This window comes from Megalops cyprinoides, chromosome 11 (genome assembly GCF_013368585.1).
Source record: "Megalops cyprinoides isolate fMegCyp1 chromosome 11, fMegCyp1.pri, whole genome shotgun sequence".
NCBI classification, from domain to species: Eukaryota; Metazoa; Chordata; class Actinopteri; order Elopiformes; family Megalopidae; genus Megalops; species Megalops cyprinoides.
The window spans coordinates 6,421,868-6,438,695 of record NC_050593.1 but is presented as its reverse complement, the minus strand read 5'-3'; the positions used below and the strand labels follow the sequence as shown (position 1 = coordinate 6,438,695).

The following is a 16,828-nucleotide window of genomic DNA, read 5'->3' as shown; positions in this document are numbered from 1 at the left end:
ATATTCAAACACATTGCTGAATTTGTCCTCACTCGAGCTCAGTGGCTATAGAATGGCCTCAGCTCTGGGGACCTGACTTTGTGAATGGATCCTCTCTAGGGAGCCCAGAGCAGCAGTGTTTTCAGCATTGCAGACAGGCGACACACAGAAGAGTGTCAGGAGGGTCACGGTCACCAGCAGCCTGTTCGGGAGGTGCAAAGGAAGTACAACCAATTTCAGGCTGTTCCCCCATTTTGATTGCAACATGAAAAATAAGACTGTGGCCTAAAGCTGGCTTCCATCATAGCAGCTCTTGTGTAAAGTTAGCATGTGGGGTGGCTGTAACTAACTGAAGTGACTTTAGATGAGTTTTTGCTACCTCTGTTGTACAAAGTGTGATTTATTCTACAACCCTGTAGATCAGCATCTAGTAATCCAGTAAAAATGCCCATTGGCATGGAAGCCCTGAAAGAGTAGGATACACAGTTCCATAACAGAGGACATCTCCCGTACCCTTACCTCACACTGCACATCCGTTGGCTACACCCCACTGTTCTGCCTCACAGATCAGGGTAGCAGTGCCCATGGCGAGAAGTCCACAGTGTCCATGGCTACTTGGTCGGAGCAGAGAGATCTGCTAGGGATTGGTTCTAGATCCATGGGCTTCAAAGACGATCTCACACTCAGTCTCAAAACACCTGTCACAGGTTATGTGCTCTACCCAAGGCTAGGGAGCTGGGTATCAGCAGGGTCTAATTTGGGTGAGGGTAAAGTGAAATTGCGAATCAGCCCAGGACCGGAATAGCAGCTCCCCCCACTCCTCGCGATGAGGTAGGGCAGGTGGGAGAGTCTTAAGCCTACACATTCAGACAGGGCCTGGCTGCTGGCCCAGGAGAGTGATGAGATTAGGGTCTGGTTACCCCAGAAGGTCCAATGCAGATAGGAAGGTAGGAGAGAGCTCTGAGAAATCCCTTATACTTTCCTAAAAAGGGAGATGCAGCCAAAGGGACAGAATGAATGTCTGGCAAGACCTGTACAGCATTGTTGTTCAATAATGCCTTTCATTTTTTTTTTTTGAGGGGGTTAGATTTTTTCTTAACATGTTACATTACTTGCACAGCAGACTCCCTTCTCCAGAGTGACTTCTACAGCTCACATGTCATCCCATTATGCAGCAAAATATTTACTGAGGAAACTGGGTTAAGTACTTTGCTCAAGGGTACAACAGCAGTGCCCCACCTGGGAGCTGAAGAGGCAGTCTTGGGTTACAAGCCCTGATCCTTACCACAACACGTACTGCTTGTACATTATTGGTATCACTTGTGCACAGTAAGTGCTGGTGATGTGTTTTCAAGAAAAGACAAAGTTGTTGCTCTTGGAAAATGAGTGACAGAGATAGATGCAGTAAGCCTTGTGGGGGGGTGGAGTGACCCACCAGTCCCTCCCTGAGGAAACCACTGCCAGCGCCGCGGCTAAAACCCGAGATGTCCTGCTATCCTTTCATTCCTAGAATCCCCTGCATAGCTGACAATGGCAGAGCAGCCGCAGATCTCACCACAATGTCCCTGAGCGACAAGCCGTACTCAGCAGCCCTCTCAACACCGCCCAAGGTGCCAAAACACCAGCCTTTTAATCTGATGTTGGAAGTTTTGTTCCTGGAAAAATCATCAGAGCAACCCCTCCCCAGTGCACCCATGACCAGTGCCAGAGGCAGCTGTTTTCACCAGGCACTGCTCATGTAATGAAGTCCCCCTGGTCTAGCACTGCAGTGCTAACATCCATGTTGATACTTTCTGCTAATCTTCTCAGTAATGAGCTCATACACTCTGGTGGAGATTCATCACTTCTCATGACTCTGATATTGTATTTCTTTACATGGACTCGCAACCCGCAGGGTTACTGTGAGGGGGTAAGCTGGATATGTCAGACACACACATTTTCAAACCTCACTTCATGGGAATCTCTTGTTCAAATTTTAATTTGGAGCACTGAAATATCAACAAGGACCAGAAACAAAATATTCACAAAACAGGTGTAAACAAGTTGCCTTCAACAAGCTGGACTTCAAACTAAAGCCAAAAAGTGGTTGTGTAACCTCTGAAGTGCTTAATAAATTAGCCTTGCTGCACTGCGGTGCTGGAGCAAGCTCTATCCTTGATACAGTAGTGCAGTGTTACTGTCCCTGTGAAAAGGACAACAGGTGTCTCTGACAGCCGGCCCTCGCCAGGAGTCTCCATGACAACAGCAGACACAACGCAAACGAGAACACGAGGGGCTGGCCTGGAAGCTTGAGCCTGGAGAGGGTCTTGTTTAAATTCAGAAGGGATTACAAACCATGAGCACATTTCACAGGGAGTTACATATGCAGGTGCAGGGTACAGGTCAAAACAGGTGATGTGGCTTTGATGTAGAGGGAAGTCCAAATGTGACACAAGTAGCCCTGTTTCCTAGGACTATGGGAGCCTCTTCATTACCTTCCAGAAATGCATCTCCATCAATAGTTCATCAAAAGCCTTACCGTGTAGGCTTTTTGTTTCAGATTTTTCAGATCTTTTTTGTTTCTCACATTTATTACTGAGCTTCAGAGGAATTGAGGCTGCATGTGAACAGCCTTTCAGATACCAAATACCGTACAGCCCTGGGACATAAAGTGAGGGGACAGGTCGAGAGTTTGTCTCCTGGCTGCCAAGTGATCGTCCCACAGATCACATGACAGTCAAATGGTACAGAGGGCACCTTAGGTTTTCAAAATGGCCAAAGGACTAAAGCGTACCATGGGTTCTGACATCATGCTGTGGTGTGTTCAAAACACACAGTTCAGCCTCTATCTGAAAAATTGAGTTTGAGAGGTGCAGGAAAATAAGCTGAAATGGATATGATGCTGACTGAAGTCACAAGTCATGGCTCGACCATAAATTCAAGTTCCAGAGTAACATGTCAGTGTGTGGGGGTGGGCCAGAGTACCCACAATTCCATGCTGGGATGTCACGACACAGATCCTTGGCTGTGTGCCCATATGGACACGTGAGGTTGGGTCATCAAGTCATAAAGGTTGCCTGCAGGCTGTGAACATACATTATACTGATGCTGGAAGGGGGACCTCCATGTGTATTAAAGTACCTCCTTAAAGCTTGGACTAACAGTAACACTGTAAAAACATTAATAAGGAATGGTTTGTCTCAAGTGTCATTTTCAGCACCTTCAACATCTACAGCATCCCATTGCTTGCTAAGATGCAACCCCTTGTTCAAGATAACATAGAAAACATACCAATAGGAGTCATAATACCCTGACAACATCGTTATTCTGAACATCACCTGAGCCACACTTGGTAGGTCCCTGCACACTAGTCTGCCAGTGAAACCAGCCACCATCATGGTTCCTTGTGTCACACAGGTATTCCATAGATGGTGGCTTCACTGGGAGCTTTGCTGCATGCAATGTCTTGTTAAAACCCCCAAGATCCTGACCACCCCCCCCCCTCCCCCAAGTAGTGGTGTTGAATGTCTTGAGGTCAGCTTCCTGTGGAAACTGCATACCTGCTGCTGCTATTGCACGTGTGATGGTTCCAGTCTCAGTTCTCAAGCATGCAATCTGCTGAATCGCTAAAGAGGCTGTGCTCTACACCTGAACATCTTATAAACACCACAGAGCTCAAGCTACGGGAATAAAACAGTAATTGCATTTATGGTATACAGTGTCATATTTCACAGTTGGTGCCACACTTGTAGTACCTTACATAACCACCTCTGTGTGCACACATGCAAATAATGCATTAAAGTTAGGGATATTACATGTAATAATAAACCCTCAGCTTCAGCAGCGATGGTGTCTGGCTAGGTACATGTGAAGGCTTAGCTCCCAGTCCGCAGTGTAATGGAGAGGGTGCAGAGAAATTCAGCACGACAGAACCTCACCAGCCAACATGGTGGTCCACATCTCCCTCTGTACATACCAGGATTCACTGAGACAGCTTCTTTCTTTTTCTCAAGTGTGGACTTGACGAGGGTGGGGAGGGGAGTGGGTCACTGTCTTCAGTGGGGACATATATCGTTGAGGGGGGGTGGAGCAGGGGCAGAAAGGCAAGGGGAGTGAGGAAGTTAAATTTAGCAGGGCTGACTGATTTCTGCATGCCAGGTCTTGTCCCCTTGCTTGCTGCCCAATCCCCCGACCACCACCCTGCTGCATTCATCCTTCGCTCTGCTCTACCCTTCCTCACAGCCCTCCGTCACAGCTGCCGCTTGCTCCTCCCTTTCCCTTCTTCTCTGAGGACCCCAGCAAAGCTCGACACCCCGCGTGCAACGCGCCTCTCCCGCTCTGCCCGGACCGCGTCAAGCGGAACACGAGGACGTAAGACGGGTGAAAAAGGGAACGTGTACAGAGAGCAAGAGAGAGAGAGAGAGTGCACAGTGCCTGGTATCTATTCCTCTCCGCTGGTAGGAGGCGAAGCAGCAACTGGCAGTACAGAAGGAACTCCGGCTCCCAGCCCTGTCAGAGGTAAGGCAGCTTTTGATACCCCCAATCTGACAGGTCAGGCTACGCTCAGGGCTGGCTGAAATCTCAAGTGTTGTCCTTTCCACCTCCTCCATTTTCTTCACTTCTGCATGCACCTGTGCATCCATGGATTTATCTCCCATATGCCAACTGCACCACAGCATGCTGGGAATCTCAGGTCTCTTACCTTGAATGCACAGGGACCGCACGCCATGGGGGAGCCACTAGGTGATCCTGCACAGGAGTTGATTGGCTTTTTGAAACTGCGCGTGGCAGTCAGATCTCTGCAAGGTCTAACAGTGCACTGGACACAGACAGTGCTAAAAGGATCCTGCCACCTAAAACAGACTCGCTGTCTCAGTTCCTGCTTGGAGTGATTTTCTGAAAGATAGTGTAATCGTTCTGATGTGATTGTTGCTGATGCTGTCAAGCTTATTTTTTATTAACAGACAGCCCTAGAGGCAAACCTGAGAATCGCTTAAGTTAGTATCAGTGTTCGGGTATGCCTAACTCTATCAATATCTATACCTATATCAGCTGTTTACAGGAAGCAAAGCACGTTTGTTCCGTTTCTGTGCAGTATCCCTGTAACTGAAAAATGCACAGAGGAAGCATAAACGAAATGAAGGTGTCTCCCTCGATTGGCAGTGTCTTCTGGTAGTCCACTTTTCCTGCACAGTGCAGTGTTAAAGCCAAGCTAAGGAGGGCTCATGGATGGAAAGGCAGGTATAACACCTGCCAGTAGTGACTCCAAACAATCATATGCACGCTGTCAGCTATAGTGGTCCTTTAGGAAGCCTTCAAGCTCACTGACACAGAGGGTGCTGAACTGCACCTCCCCAGAACCCTAGCATCACGGTCCGCCTCTCTGACTGCTATGACTCCTGGCCTTAACATTGTAATGCTGGGTCTATGACTGCTATGGCTCCCGGCCTCAGTGTGGCAGGGCTGGTTCTCAGGTGGCCGTAGTTCCCTGTCTTAGCACTGCAGTTTTGTGCCTCATGTTTCAGGGCTTTCAACGACTGGGTCTGGAACCCGTGGCCCCTCGGGGAGATTGATGCCTGGGTGTCAGCGATACAGTCTGGCACTGATCTCGTTATTCCGCCCGCACGGGTTCAGTGACTCCCGTCCTTCCCCACCCTCCATGTGCCTGTTTGCAGGGGTGATCATCTCAACAGTCCTGGAGGAGGGAGGCGTTTCTCATGGTCGACATGTGTGGGTGTATGTGGGGGTGCTACTAATATTCTGTAGGGGACTTGAACACCCATTTTCCACGGTAGAGCTGGACCCATCTTGGTTTTCCATCATGTGTCTCGTCATGCTGCCCCACGCCAGCTCAGCCTGGCTCATGTTACAGATGCTGGCCTTAAAAGCAGGCAGTTATGCAAGCTGCCAAACGATGCTGCCACCATCGGCATCGCCAATAAAACTGAAAGACATAAACACCAAGGGCAACAGCCATTCCTGATTACAGCAAAGGGCCAGAAGTAGATGGGAGTAATATGGAGTTTAGTTTTTTGGGTGGAAAAAACCTCCAACTTGGCCAACTTGAAAGTCCAGGTACACATTCTACCATATTAGTTCTCAATCAGGCTTTACTGTGCAGTTCTGTGTACATTCCCCTGAGTGCTATTGACTGTAACTAATTTATCCAAATGTCAGTCACATGTAAAGCAATATCTAATCCACTGCTTCTCAGATTCATACATTGGAAAATTGGACTGGTATCACAGTATCACACTGTAAGTGTGACTGACAGTTTAGGGGGAAACAGAGTGGTGTGGCATGTAGAGATGCCTCAGATGCAGTTTCTGGCCTGCTTTGGCTCTTCTCTTTCCAGATGGGACTCAGTTTACCTGGGTATACCAAAGCATTGCTGAGCTGACAGGAACATTGGTACACCCAATCCTTGAACATTAAAAGATACTAAAAAACAAATGTAGATCCAAGAACTAAAACCAAGAATGCTCTGAATGTGGAACGCAGAACCTTAGTCTTCCAAAAGTACCAGAGGAAAAGGGTTATGGGTGTCATTTCCTGTAATGCCTGGAAAAGCCACTTAGCTGCCAACACCAGGCTTGGTGCTGACATCCTTTCTTTGGCCTGAGATGTCTGGCGAGCAGTGGCAACGTGACCTCATGGGTAACCCCTGTTCCCCTGCCCCAACCCCTTGCAAGGAACTGGAGAATGGTTTCCCCACCTTTCACCAACATGTTATCTGGTCCTTGAGATTAGGAGAGGTGTGCCATTCCCTGCTGCTGCCACAGCCCATTGGATTGTGGGAACAGGAGCAGGTCTCTAACTGAGGTGACCGTTTTCTTTCCTTTCCCATTGCGCGTGCGTGTAGCAATGCTCCACACAGTAGCTGTGAAAATCCTCCAGACGCACATGTCAGCATGGTGAGGGAAAGGGAAAGTGAGAGGGAGTGAGGGGGGGGTTTACTTTGGCCCTCTTCTCGAAGAGTCTTAACATCAAGATGGGGCTCCTGGCACACTGAGCTCAAAGCAAGACAGGACGGACGGTACTGTTTCAGCAACCCCACTGAACCCCAAACAAACCTGCCACTGAAGGACAGACATTGTCTCCCAGATCTGTCCGACTCAATATTGTAGTGCAGCTGACTGCGTAATCTAACCCAAAACACAACAGGGATGCACACAAAAATAAAAAGTCTGAATAATATCACCTAAAGCCTGGGACTTGGCATTTCCCTGAAAACTGCCTCTAGGTCATGTGTTACTACTCCTGTCATCATTTCACACTTCTATATCAGGAGGATATTGAAGTAATCATCTTAAGGTTCACTGGAACAGTGTAATAATGAATTGCAAAATCAAACCCAGTCTGCTTGAATGTAAATAGCCCTTACAGCTCTAATTTAGGAATGCACGGCATGTCAACACCATATACTTTCCCTGGGTTAAAACTTTCCCCGAAAGAACCTGAGGGTCCTCGAAATCACACTCCTGCAATACCAGGAGTATGACTGTGTAGACTGTGTATTGCACCTGCTGTCTGTACTGGGGTGTGCGTTTGTTGTGTAGTTTTTACATCTTGGGAAAAAGAACAAGGTACCTTCCCAGGCTGCGTATGGGGGTGTTGAGGCAGGGGAAGGTACGTATGGGGGTGTTGAGGCAGGGGAAGGTGCGTATGGGGGTGTTGAGGCAGGGGAAGGTGCGTATGGGGGTGTTGAGGCAGGGGAAGGGGCATCGAGGGCAAGATCGATGCGCACAGGGAGTTCCCCCGAGGAGCAGTGAGGCTCCTTTTTAGACCAGGGGGGTCAGGTTTCCTCGCAGAATGCCTCTGCTGTAGGCTCAGAGGAAAGAGCCCTATTTATACACAGGGCAGAAATGTTAACGTTCAGCGCAGCCCTGGCTAACGTGTGCAGTGCGTACAGTGCAACATTTCTCTGTTTGTTTGCTTTTTGCATTCCACTCAGTCACTCTTGAGTTTCACTGGGACAACCACACCGAACGTTCGGGGCAAGAAAAACCGGGAACTCCAGGAACATGTGACGTTCTCACACCCGTCGCCTTGACAAACGTGCACAGGCACACATGTGCACACCAGGAGGACAATAAACACTTGCAGCAGTCGTTGTAGGATGGATTGACTGGCAACCTGATGCGTTTCATCAGTAGATAAAGAGGCCTCTGCTTTGACGTCTGAATGTGCTTAGCCAGTGGAATTCGGGCTCAGCGTTCCGGTGTGACATCGTGAATCCTGTCTGGTGTAAAGCTGTCAGAGTGCCTGTATGTCCTGCCATTTTCTATCCCTCCTGAGCAGCTCCCTGTAACCCCCTTCACACCCCAAGTCCCACACGGGTGGATGTGGGCTAGGTAGAGTTTGGGACATCCTAAACCAAACACCCTCTAAGAGCTGTGATTCTGATTCTACAGGACAGAGTGATCAGACTTTGAAGACCCCCCTTTTGTGTGCCAGACTGTGCCTGTACCCCTAAACTGCACTTTTGTCTCATTTTCTTTTGTGACATTCATCTCCCCCAGGAACAGTCGCACATCACTGGCATTTCCTTTCTGTCTGTAAAAGCAGAAGTGGGGAGACCCACAGCTATCTTCCTAAGGCAGCAGGTATCCTCAGGGGTAAAGGGGTGAATGGAATATCAACAAATGTCAAACGCCTACATTTCCCATGAGCTACCTCAAAATTTCTGCCCACTAGAGGAGGTGGAATAAGTGTTCACAAACATGCCTGGCATGACTACTGTGCCTATCTCAGCCATCTGGCTTTTTAAAGGCTGGTACATCTTCATCTGCAGCCTATACGATTAATAATTTAAACATAAACCCAGGAGTCCTCTACCCCTTGGAAAACTTGTTTCTCATTGGGGATGCTCCACATAATGAAGGGCTACGTAAAAAAAAGTCAAGCGGGCAAGTGAAAGTTGTCCTTTTGAACTTGTACTTTTGTACTTGACTTTTTAGAGCCTTCACTGCATGGCACAGTGGGAGTGGTCTCAAATGAAAATGAAACATGTAGACCTTTAACAGACAAGTGGGTGGCCGGAACATCACCTTTTTTAAACGACAATCCTTCACATACAGCAGGCGGGGAAGGCTCTGGCAGGTCAGGTTTAAATGCTGAATCAGTACAGATCAAAGGTCAAGGGGTGTTAATTGGATAAGAAATTCCCCATCACCCTCCCCTCTGAGCACCTGGGTCACTGACTCCCACATCCTAAAAATGATAGGGGGGCTTATCTAGTCTCAGTTCGCTTGTTCCACTCTGGCATTCGTCAAATAACAGAGGCGATTATCGGGCTATTTTTCTCCCTGCGTCGCATTCCCCTGTGCCCCTTATTTAAGGGCCCTCAGGCATTTACAGTGTTGGTCTTGCAGGCTGAGTAACAGCATAGCACAGTGACAGGCTGGCACAGGTCCCAGAACTGAGGTACACCAGAGGGGGAGAGAGAGAAGCACACAGCAAGTCCACTGCAGCTTCTGGGCTAAAGAGCCTAAATAACATTGGCAATTATCAACAAGGCCTTAACCATGAGGCCTAAACATTCCACCTCAGTCTACCTTGGTATGTGCTTGGTGGGGTCGACACCATGGAGTACATGGTGGAAAATGTTAACTGTAACAGGTCTGGTCATGGTTGCCGTACGAGTTGCTGATTGCAGGTGGTTAACCAAAATCACAAAGAATGGTTTTAAAGACCAAATCAATTTCCTACCACGTCAGCGGCCTTTTTGTTTATTTGCTGATCAGTTTACTGATTGGCTGCCCATCAGACCTCAAACAGCTGTCCACAGCTGTAATTTCTGATTCATTCAGCTTGCTGCTGGAGCAGTGCTGTATGTGTTGGCCTCTGGCACTCCACTGATCATTCGTGGATGAAGGACCTACAACTATGAACAACCTACACCTAGTTCTTTCATTCCTGTAGACACACAGATCAACACATGCATCTCCTCATCCCAGTCTCTGGGGTCGTCAAGCATGTTTTCTTATCATCTTAAATACAGTGATTTTCACCAAAACTCAACGCTGCAGGCATTAATGATTTGTTTGATTAAAAGTACCACTAAACCTTGATGGATCAGATGAATGGAGTACAATTTTTTCTTCTTGCTGCACAAAGACCATGTTCAAAGAGGAGCTGATTCTGAAATAAATCTTTTAGTCTGCAATTACAGACATTCAAAGCCCTAAGGATTTGCACACCTGGGGAAATTAAATCAAATTAACCAACACTTTACATTTAAGTAATTTTATCATGGCAGACAAACAACTAAGGCTAATAATGTCAAATTGTGGTAATAAAGCAACCACTTGTACCTGTCTTATTTGTCATGGGCCTTGTCCACTGTTTAATGTAATAAAATATAGATTACATCTGAGCGTTATGAACTTGAATGCATACTGGCCCCAGTCCTTCACCTGCTGTGCATTATGGGATACTTGGAAAGCAGACTGGCCGGCTGTGATCATGCACATGGCCCCCCGCACGGGTGTCTGTCACACCGTGGGGCGGCAGAGTCCGGCATATCAGGTGACCCTAATTATAGCCTGAACCCCTTTGGGTGGCGTGGATTACAGGGTGATCATCCTACCCGCAGGCTGGGTACATAAACACTGCTCTGGCATGCGGAGGAGGGATCAGCAGGGAGGCGTAGGGAGGCTTAATAAGGGCAAATTGCGAGTCACCCTAATTGTGCACTGGACACTAACACTGGTCAAGCCTCTGAGCAAACTACTTTCCTGCATTTAATATACTGCTATTCTACAGCTCCACTGCAGAGAGAACCCACTGAACCGGGCACAGTCTATATTTCAGCCCCCCTTGCTAAATAATGGATTACACACTGGTGATGCTAATTACATTACCAGTAATATCTTGTCTCCAGTAGCCTTGCTCACCTACATAGTACCTAAACACATTTGTTTTCATTTCCTGATAGTATGTCTAACAGGACTTGTTTTTTTTCATTTTTATCATTTAATGAGATTTAAAGAACTCTGTTTTGACCTGCATTATTCTGCCAAACTGTTTGCCAGATCCTAGAATAACGATTCTAGGATCAGTTTAACAATCACATGCATGTTAAGCTATTCAGGCTTGCAGAAACTAGCAGGAAATAGTTTCATATTTGTAATCATATTTGAATGCCTGCACTTCATGTTAGTTTTTCATTCACCAGATGCTTTTATTCAAAATGACTTACAGGCCCATTATGGCAATCAGCATCAGACACAGATAACAAGGAAACAAAACAGTGTTGAAAGTAACACAACTGACATTCAGTGCTAATACTCGGCTAACAGCAAGTAAATACTGTGTAGCACATTATTTTAATTTACTGAAGGAATGGAGACACAAAGTATTTATGTAAGAATACAATCATTGAGTAGCATGGTCTGCACTGTGTGTGAGCCACAAAATAACACTACACTACCAAACCACTAACCAAAAAATTTGACATTTCACTCATGATTATGAATAAATGAAAGATAAAAGTATTGAAGGTCATCATTTAGTGTTACCAGCCATGGAAAGTTTATACTTTCTGACATGGCACAGTTGTGATCCTTCCACCAATTTCCAGTGCATAGGCTACTGTCAATGTACCAGTGTTATACAGAGCAGTTCCTTTAGGTGGCACTGAAGAGCTGTATTGCCGCTATAAAGCTGCAGATGCAATACTTAATCTCACCCCTGTGACACACTGGTCCCGATTCTCTTTCCTCCCACACTTTTGAAACTAAAGTCATAGAGAGTTATTTGTATCTAGAAAGCATATGCAAGTATAATATCCCACATTCTTACAGCTATTTTTCATGTTTGTCATATTCTGCATCTAGCACCTGTTTCACTTCTGCCAAGTAAGCTTTGGCCAGATCCAGCTGTATCAGGTCTACCACACTTTGAACAGCCTAAACTCCCCCATGCTCAGGTCCACCTAAGTCCAGTGGTCAGGTGCTCTAGAGGTGTAGCTGAATCTGGCCTAACAGAAAAATGGCTGGAAGTTCCGGCTAGAAGCACATTTTGTAGCAGGGACAGGTTTGACACCACCCTGCAGAGAAGAGTTCAAGAGCTGGTTGTTGAGCTAATGTTTTCAGTGTGGACACAAACTGAATTTGAATGTTCAGGACCATGAATGAACCCTTAACACGGTTATAAAGCCCCAGTATGGAAACAGTGATACATGCTTTGGGTCAGTACTCTGGTGTGACACAGAGGAAATGATCAGCAAGTTTTTCTCCTAAGTGCCAGGCTTAATGTTCCAGCTCTCTTTAATGCACTACCTCTAGGGGATGCAGGCTAAGTAAGTTCAGTAGAGACTACCAGCACTATCATGCACTGTGATTGATCAGCACCTGCAGATGGTTTAGCTCTCCAGACCCTGGGTTGGGTTGCCTTGTCAATGCAGGATTGAGGAGTGGAATCTGGAGGCTGGAGAGGGAGGGACAGGGTCAGACCCTTCTCTGTGACTGGAATGACGTGTGACAGAGTGAGGAGAGGTGAGAGAGGCGTGGAAGGAGCGGGTCAGGGGTCAGTGGGGCGAGTTTCTGTTCTCGCAGCGGGGAGCAGGTCAAAGAAAGGGCGCTTGCATATAGAGAACCCACCGCCCAATAGCGCGACTCGTCTGCTGTTTCCAGCCTTTGGCCTAGGCCCCTGTCAGAGTCATGGTCCAGTTGTAGGCAAGATGACCAATGACGACTGCTGGCTTTGTTGGTTGTAGAGGTCAGCATTTTTGTCATGGGAAAAGCTGAGTGTTTACAGCCAGTCAGTGACAGGGTTGTGGGTTAAGACTCGGAGCAGAGCGAAAGAGAGGTTATAATACAGCAGAGATACACAGGTTGTCATTAGTGACACCTTGTGTGTAACTACAACACCAGAACGGGGTGCAGTGGGTAACACAGAGACCCACCAAAGAGGAGGGATCTGAGGCTGTGTTTGTGACCGAGGCCTGGCCCTGGTGAGCCAGACAGTGATAAAAAATGGAGCACGCGGAGAAAGACAGTATGACCCTTGTTTGGAACAAGTGACCCATTGTTGATAAAAGTAAAGTCTGCTCTCTGTGGCCTGAACCACAGAGGTCTGAACCTCACGCTGTTAGTGGTCTTAGTGTCTTGAAGCTCTGTTCTATTCATATTCTCTACAGACATCACTAATCATTTAATTTTTTTTAATTGATCCCCCATGTTTGTATCTTTAAATATTAAATCAGGCTGAAACAAAATCCAGACTGATTTTGTACCTGCTTGTTGTGCATTCAACAGGTGATTTTGAAAAGAAAAATTTGGCAACAAATGTCCTTTGTTCCTGTTGTCTGAGCATTCACTGGAAAAAATTCAGTTTTTGAATCAACAAAAATTAGCACTTTGATTTATAAATTAGAACAATAAAATCATCTCTTTCTATTCGTAAGTCGTGCCATTGTATTTTGTGTTGTACTGTACAATGCCTTGAGAGCAGGAAACAAATACAATGTGTGTATCTGTGATTATCTACATGCGTGAGTCAGACTTATGAGGAAAGCATGCTATTACAGGATTTCAAGGGGAGAGAGAGATTGACCCAGGTATCTTTTGCAGGGGGAAGTGTCCTATACAAAACATTATTATTAAGTTTGCTTTTGTCTCAACGTACTTGATAGTTTTTCTTTCTTGACTAATAACTTTGTTTATTTGTGTGGGTCATAAACTTAGTGTGAGACAGTACTGGTGAAAGTGAATTGCTAAATTACTTGCCTTCTCCTTCTGTGTGGTGTGCAGTAATTCACTAAACACTGCCACCATCTGGCTAGACTGTGTAAAGCAGGACAACTGAGCAATGGACAAAATGAGCACAAAAGCATTTTTGTTCCAGTTATAAAAGTCGACATTTTCTGTAGCTTTCAACTACCACATGGCTTATGAATCACTGATTAGAAGCCATTAGCTTAACTGGATGCGTTCTGTTAAATTTGACTCTAAATGATATCATACTGTCTGTGCAAAAATTTGTGTAAAAAAATTGGTGGCCTATTTGGTGAGAAACACTAACAGTGTGCAGCAAAAAGTAACCATCTGTGAGGACGAACAATAACTCACTCATATATTTTCTGCATTGACTAGATATGCAGCTTGACATGCTTATTGAAAGTTCTGTCTCATTGTTGAAGCTACAAGTGTTCTGATTTGTTGTCTCATTATGAATGCTCTTAAACAGGGCATGGCCTGAAACACATCCATAGCTAGCATAGCAATGCCGACAGCATCTGGAAACTCATACACAAGGAAGCTGAAGGGACAGAAGGAAGGCAGGAGCTGAGTATCTAGTAAAAATGTAGAATAACTGTGTCAGCAGCTCTGTGGCCGTACTTCCCCCAGCAGTTCCTGTTCCACAGGGATGAGTTATCGCCACTCTCATCTCCCCCGACTGTTTAGTCTGGAGCATGAAACCATTCTGTGGGTAAACAGTAATGGCCTCCCACATGAAAGGGGCGGGAAAAGAGGGCAGGATAACACCAGAGACAGCGCACTCTCAGTTTTTCCTACTCCCTCTAAGTGTAAACTTGACAGACAGCAGATTCCGGCAGGTGTCCTGCGCATCTTCCTGGACTTCCTGGAGAGCAATAGCAGAATCAGCCGTTAGAGTGATGCTGCCAGGTCCTGGTGCTGATTCACTCTCCCTGGCCCAGTGCATGCACTAGCCCACACTGTACAGTACCTGTGTGAGGGGACATTCCAAAACTGGAGTTGGGGGTCAGTGTGACTCCACGGCAGCATGCGGCCTCCCATTCTTTGCATGGCGAGGGACTGTCCTGGTTGTACCCCACTCCAACACTTCCTATCCGCACATGCCCTTTTCTACAGTTTCGGGGGCAGAGGATATTACCTAGAGAGCAAAAGCTATGTCTCACAGGGCCTCCAGCTTATAGTGGGGGGCTTCAGATGCCGGCGTGCACAGTCTGACGGCATGGGGGGGACATGAGCGTCTCACAGGAGACACCTGTCCCTGGTGTGAATTACCTGGCATTATCCCAGAATGGCTTCCCACAATGCCTTTCAGCTTCTTGTCTGGATTCCTCTCCCTGACTTCCCCAGAGTGCCTTTTGGTTTCGTGGTAGGACTTCCCCCAATAGCACTGGAGCTGTACCTTTACAGACAGGGCTGGGACTGTCAGAGTTCAACATTTTTGGCTTCTCTGTGCAACATTTTTGGCTTCTCCGTGTTGAATTGTGAAGTCCTGTGTTTGCTATACGAGATGACAGATGAGGCTGGACTCACTAACACAAACACTATCTTTTGTATCTGCACCCAGCATACCTACACACACACACACAGACACACACTGGTATGCAGTCACAAACACCCACACCTCAATGCATATAAACTTTTATAGTATACAGATGACATGCACACACATAAATACACACAGACATATATGGCAGATAGTGATGGGAATAATGACTCTTTGAAGGGAGCCGGCTCTTATGGCTCCATTCCTTTCTGAGAGCTGTTCAAAAGAACGGCTCATCGTTCTTTCAGGGGGCGGGGGTTACTAGGTTTATCTGCGAAATAATGATACTCGTATTGCCAGACCTATTCTCTCTCTTGGGATCGAACCAGCAACCCTTTAGTTACAATTCCTGCTCCATAACCACTATGCTACACTGACTGAACTTGGGGCACGCAGTGAAATTTTGGCACAGCGATAAAATGAACGGCTCTCAGGTATGACTCGGATCCCTTTGTTCGTACCAAAGAGCCATTCAAAAGACTCGGATCGTTCGCGAATGTAAAATCACTAGTGGCAGGTGTGCGCAGAAACACACAGAGACAACTAGTTACAAACACCATGCAAGTTCACACAAACAAACACACACACACACATACACACGTTCCTCTGGCCCTGTGCTCCTACATTTCCTCTCTGCAATAAAGCTGAACTAAGCCGTGCAGGCCAGCAGCTGGACCCGCCCCCAGCAGACCGCATCATGCGGTCTCCATGGCAACAGCACCTAAACACGACATGGTCCACACCAGCGCAGGCCAGTGCTGTTAACCTGCCAGCTTTTACACCCATATACACTGTGGACACTTTCCCACAGAGGTCCTCCAAACCTGGCTTAAATAACCCCAAAATTGGTTCCCAGACGAGAGGGGGAGGGGGGTTCACTACACCCCCACTCCTGCCCCCAGAGCTGAGCACTTGTCCGAGGCGCAGACAGAACCTCTCCCTCTGTCTGCCGGCTGTCCTCTCTGTTGGCCACTCATGACACAGCTCTCCAAAGGGCCCAGAAATCCAACCAAATTTATGTGTTTGTTTTGGCTGCTGGGGATCAGATCTGCATCCAGCAACTTTCATTTTGGTCATTTTTCTCTGCCTGGGGACATATTTTGGCCAAGTTATCACCCATCTGACGGACGGCCCCTTTCGGACCACACTGCATTATGGGATTGTCAGGAACCGTGCTGCACAGCTACGCGGGACTGAAGTGAAGCTAATCCACTCTGTCCCGAACACAGCCGAAGACTAGCGGCTGCCGTTAGCATTCGGAGGCAGAGAGCTTAAGGTAAAGTAGACCCATGGGGTCCTTAAGCGGGTGATTCCCACGGTTTGATCCGGTTGTGTCTGTGATGGGGAGTCACAGCACATCCATGTTTAAACAGCCGTATCAGAGGGACTACAGAGCCTCACACACTCCACTAGGACCACTAAAGGCCCCTTTGATGTGTAAAAATAACAGCACCGTCCAGCTCTTCCTGCAGTTGAGTTTGCAGAGCACCACATCCGTCTCCGAGGCAGACGGTAATCCCTGCAGGACAACCCAGTTGTGGCGGCAATCTGACAGGCACATAAACAACGCATCCCATGTTAGGAGGCAGAACAGCCCACAGCC

General features: G+C 47.1%; 2 protein-coding genes across 2 annotated transcripts in view; one reads left to right on the top strand and one right to left on the bottom strand.

Moving 5' to 3' along the window:
* Window positions 1-16,828, bottom strand: part of cmss1 (cms1 ribosomal small subunit homolog) — a 94,023-nt gene that overhangs the window by 10,190 nt on the left and 67,005 nt on the right. The window lies entirely within an intron of this gene.
* The window catches only part of LOC118785670 (filamin A-interacting protein 1-like), a 78,980-nt gene continuing 66,279 nt past the window's right edge, over window positions 4,128-16,828 (top strand). The window contains exon 1 of the mRNA XM_036540509.1: window positions 4,128-4,476. The gene's annotated coding sequence lies outside the window, so the exon portion shown is untranslated. The remainder of the gene's footprint in view (window positions 4,477-16,828) is intronic.